A 5,170-nucleotide genomic window follows, 5' to 3' on the forward strand; every position below is an offset into this window, starting at 1 on the left:
AAAGTGGCTGATATGGTACCGCTATACAGCGCTAGCATCACCGCGGCCTCCACATAGGGACCGTTCTACGGACCTACTACATCAAATAACGGTTGGTTACCATGGGAGAGCACTGCAGTCATTTATTAAGGGAAATATATGCTGCCGTCAAGAGAAAGCGTCAGCCAATCGGGACGCGGGACATTGACAAGTCTTCCCAGGGGCGTAGCCAAAGGGGGGGGGGGGGTTGGGGGGTTCAAACCCCCCTCGAAATTTCAGTTTTGCTTGCGTATATATACACGCGCACATACAAACGCACGCACGAACATACATAAAGTATGGTCGAACCCCCCCCCACCCCCCGAAAAATTTTCTGGCTACGCCCCTGAGTCTTCCCGTGACGTCACGAGCCCAGCTTCCCACCGCGTTGGTACTAAAACATGGCGGCTTAGATTACGCCACTGCAAGCCGCTCAGAAATGGATTCAGACTAAGCGACGACTGTAGGCCAGTGGCTAATGCTTTGTAAATTCGGCTCCTGATTTGCGCTCTGTGAAACAGATGCTCTTCTATGGGAGAACGTAAAGCGAGGTGTTCGAGCTAGCTTGTACTCCATAATCCACCAGCGGCCCTGCTCAGTTGAAAGTCAAGTTGTTGTCCTTCGCCGAAAATTTTTCTAGCAACTAGCCCAACTCGCCATCTTGTGCGAAGTCGTGTTTTGACGGTGCGTAGACCAAACGCATAGTCCTCAAGTTCTGAAATTCCCTGCTGTGAACCGATTGGTATTGCACAGAAACAGGAGTTATCGCCGACGGGTGAAACTCCGCACGTTTCACAAGCTGGAGACGACCAGATCACCTTTATCCGGGAGCCTTCTTCGACGTGTACTCGGAAGCTCGATGAAAGTGAGCGATACGGCCACTCAGACGTGGATTCCAGGGGCGTAGCCAAGGGGCGTAGCCAGGGAAAGGGGGAGGGGGGCTCACCCCCCCCCTGAAATTTTTCAGTTTTGCTTGCGTATATATACACGCACACATACAAACGCACGCACGAACATGCACAAAGTATGGTTGAACCCCACCCGAAAAAAATTTCCTGGCTACGCCCCTGGTGGATTCAGACGGTGAGCTCGTGACCAAGGCTTTGTAAATTTCGCCCCTGGTTCTGTACGCTGTGTGAAACTCTTCAATGGGAGAACGTGGCACGAGGTAAAAGGAACTTAAAGGGACACTAAAGAGCAAAACTATTTTTCTCATATTAGTTAAGTACTCTTTCACGATACCAAAGACACCACGCTTGCTGCGAGAAGACTTAGTAAGCTAGATATCGCGCAAAAACAAAATGTGGGTGGCGACGCCACCTTGAAGTTTCCGCACTATTCGCCGTGACGTCACATGTTTTGACGGCGCCTACTAGCAACTACGTAGTTCCTAATCGGTAAAAATTAAGTGTATTGTCCTCTGAGGGGGCCATAGACTTAACATACCAAGTTTGGGGTAATTTTGTTGAGCCAATGGCGGCAAAATACGATAAATACACTTTGAAATCCGTGATGTCACGCGGGGAGATTTCGGCGCGAAATTTAAAAATGAAACTTTGAACTCGATTTTCTCATCTATTAATAAATCTATGATGGCGAAATTAACGACATTAGTTCTCAGAGCGCAATTTATCGATCTAAACGTATTCATTGTTTCTCTTTAGTGTCCCTTTAACACGGTATGGTTTCGAGTTAGTTTGTACTCCATGCAAAATCCACCAGCAGCCCTGTTGAGCTAAAAGTCAGGTCCTACGCCGATAATTTTTCTAGCTTAACGCTGGCTGACATAAAAGCAGACATTGCTATTTCGTCTGCTCCGTATTTGCTAATTCGCACGTCACTTAAAGCCTTTGTACACTAGAAAATAAAGTTATGTGCCGCTATGCGCTGAGATCGTGAGCTGGTAAGTGCCGTGAAATTGTAAGTACCCTTAATTCATGCTAAATCCAAGAAAAACGAGCGTTCTCGCCCCTCTAGCTGCGTACAGTGTAGTGTGCCGGTTCCAGAACAGTCTATTGTGTGTCTAAACAGGGTAACTGACATGGTGTCAAAACGAAATAAAAAGAATGGGCGACCTTCACTGCTCGTCTTCAACGAGCATTCGAGTACACGTCAGAACGCACGATCGGACGATTCGAATGACGGAAGACTCCCGGATGAAGGTGAGCTGATCACCAGTGGCGTAAATCTTGGGGTGGTCAGGGGGGTCCTGACCCCACTTGTGTTCAGGCTGGGGGGGGGGGGGGACCCCTTGCAATTGTCTCCCCTTGAGATTTAGCTTTAGAACATCATATATTTGAATTTCTTGACAGTTAAGTACAGCGCATTCAACTTTTTTTAAAAACTGATTATTTTTTAGTGTGCACCTGTGTTCAATACCCCTCAGATGTGTCAGACTATAAAAATCGCAAAAGCCGTTCGATCGGTTCAAAGAAGACAGAATAGAAGAATGCAATTGCTCGAGCTGGGACCCCATGCTCTTTTTTTTTATTATTATTTATATCAAACCATGGTTTAATTCTTGTGTAAATAAAAATACAGCCCTTATCTATAAAAACAAAATGGCCGCCATGGTCTGATGTGTGTCCCCCAGTGATCTCCATTTAGTGGAGATCAGTGGTGTCCCCCCTTGTGATTTTTCTGGATTTACGCCACTGCCGATCACCACCAAGTTGTGAAACGTGCGGCGTTCACCGTTCGGCGAGGAGCTCAAGTACGGTCTACATAAACCTTCCAAACTAACTTCTGTTTCATAATAAATTCAGTTGGAAGTTTGCGCCCGTCCGTGTCTGTTTCGTCCGTCGTCTTAGAAAATTTTGCGCAAGAAGTAGTGATCAAGAAGAATCGGTTGACAGCAGGGGCTATGCAAACTCGAGAATGATGTGTTAAGATGACCTATACCATTCAAGGCTACCACGGCGTCTTGGACGGTGCGTAGTACCCACCAGAGAAAGCGCAGGCTATCCGAGAAGGTCATTCTATTCATTAACCTCAGGCCAGCGTGTCACGGACGGCGTCTACGCCTTTTGCAGATGACCTCGACTGCGCGCTCGAATCAGTGAATCGTACGTACGCCGACATTCTTTTTTGGTCAAGCGTTTCTAAATTCATCTACCGTGCCTGAATACAAATTCAAATGGAGTAGATCTGCCAATCACGAATACTATACTTATTAAAAGCACAATTCGAAACCGCGATTTCCTAAGAACAGACGCAGGTAGCTGTGTATGTCGTGCAGGGAAGCGTTTAGATGGGCGTCCAAGTCATAGATGACGTCATAATGACGCTCGACGGGATTGGCTCGAATAATCTCGCGCAAAATGTGGGTGTGAACGTTCTCGGCGTGACGTCAGAGCCAACCAATCGCATTTGACCCGTTTTAAACCAGAAAACAACTGTGGGCATGTATCCGGTCGCCTCCCGAAGAAAACGCAAATCGGCACGCATAGCTGAACGGCGTCAGCGCCGATAATGCAATCAACCTAATAGATACGCGCGCGCAGCCTACGAAAGAGTCGTCGACTGCTGACCCGAAGGTCGCGGGATCGAATCCCAACAGCATTTTTGATAGAGGCGAAAATGCTGGAGGCCCGTGTATACTTCGATTTAGGCGCACGTTGAAGAACCCCAGGTGGTGTCTTGGTTTTGGGACGTAAAAGTCCCGAAAGTTATTATTAATCGATGTTCAATAAAGACGAAAGAAGCCGATGAATGTGAAGACGACGCCTAGAACCTGACCGGTTTCATTTCGACGAAAAAAAAAAAACAATGAAAGACCATGCGGTCTCAGAAAAACGGCCTACCGACGTAGTCCGCAGCATGTTCTTTGATGTTTGATCGGCGCTGGCCAAAAAAAAAAAAAAAACTCAACCTGCTAGCTCGGTAATAAGACATCCACAGGATCGGCAAGGGATCGGGAAAGGATAATCGGAGATTATCGCGTTAATCGAGCAGCTAGAACACCTTCCTGACACGACACAAGCGCGCTCCTCGGAAGAACGAATGCGGTCTTCGCGGGCCGTAATGGTTTTCATTGATCTGCAGAACGTGTCAGAGAGCAAAAGCGAAAGGAAGTGGGGGAAAAACGGTCAGAGAGAGAGGCGCATTCATTTCTCGGCACACGAAGTGCGCGTCCACGCGTTGCACAGAGTGCAGCGTCGTTTAAAGGGCCGCAGGACCCGTGCGCCGCCGTCAGAGAGGGGGGAGTGTACAGAGTTTGGCAACAGAAGGAACGGTCATCATTTTTTACACTGGTTGCGGCTCTAATTAGGCTTAATAAGCGGCAAGTCTCGTACCGCAATCACACCCACCGAGCCGGCGAAGGCGCACGACACGCGGACCTACGATAGATGGAACAATCCCGCAGAGTAGGTAGTAGTCGGTGGTGGTAGTTGCGATTCGTGCGCGGACGACAATGCGGCGGGAGCGCTTCTCCGTCAAACGCCGGTGGTTACAGCCAGCCACGGAGCGCGAATTACATACGACAAACACGCACGCACCAAGCTCTCCGGTACTCACCGTGAGGCTGATTATCGCCGAAGGTGACACTCCCACGGTCCACGCGACAAGAAACGCGCACACAACACCCGTCAAGGAGTTGCCTGCGTTGCCCACAAACGTAGTCGACGACGAGACGGCGCGGTCGCTGGGAGGCTCGGCCGACAACCGCACACGCACACACACAGGCCAGGCACGACGATACACTCGCGTTACGACGGACGCCCCCAAAGCACGCAGCTCACGCAGGCGTTTACGGGCGCCTATCAAAAATCTCGCCTCTTCGCCGCAAAACACCGGAAACTGGCGAACGGATGTTGCGTTTCTCTTCTGCGGCTGTGACGTAACGCAAAGCCTCGCTTGCAGACGCCTTAACACCTACTTCGCTTACTCATTTTTTAAAGTTGTCCGTGTACAGAAACAGTAAACGTTTCACACATTAAAACGTGCATTACACAGTCCTAGTGATACATGACTGAACAATCACGTATGTTTCTCAGTAGAGAACTGGTTCTAGAGTAACGATGCTGGCGCGTGCCGCCGGCATGTCGCTGGTGTGCGACGGCGTGTTTTTCAAGCGTACTCGGCCTTTCAAAAAATACGTTTTGTGGCCCGTGACAGCGCGAAATATGAGAAATCTTGTGAGTGACCGATG

The 5,170-nt window shown here is 49.1% G+C and overlaps 1 protein-coding gene across 3 annotated transcripts in view; it reads right to left on the reverse strand.

Annotated features, from left to right (window-relative positions):
* Positions 1-4,836, reverse strand: part of LOC119374441 (synaptosomal-associated protein 25) — a 302,757-nt gene extending 297,921 nt beyond the window's left edge. The window contains exon 1 of one of the 3 annotated variants that reach the window (XM_049420426.1): positions 4,537-4,836. The gene's annotated coding sequence lies outside the window, so the exon portion shown is untranslated. The remainder of the gene's footprint in view (positions 1-4,536) is intronic. The other 2 variants (XM_049420425.1, XM_037644539.2) reach the window with 2 other exon arrangements.
* Between the last annotated feature and the right edge of the window lie 334 nt (positions 4,837-5,170).

This window comes from Rhipicephalus sanguineus, chromosome 11 (genome assembly GCF_013339695.2).
Source record: "Rhipicephalus sanguineus isolate Rsan-2018 chromosome 11, BIME_Rsan_1.4, whole genome shotgun sequence".
NCBI classification, from domain to species: domain Eukaryota; kingdom Metazoa; phylum Arthropoda; class Arachnida; order Ixodida; family Ixodidae; genus Rhipicephalus; species Rhipicephalus sanguineus.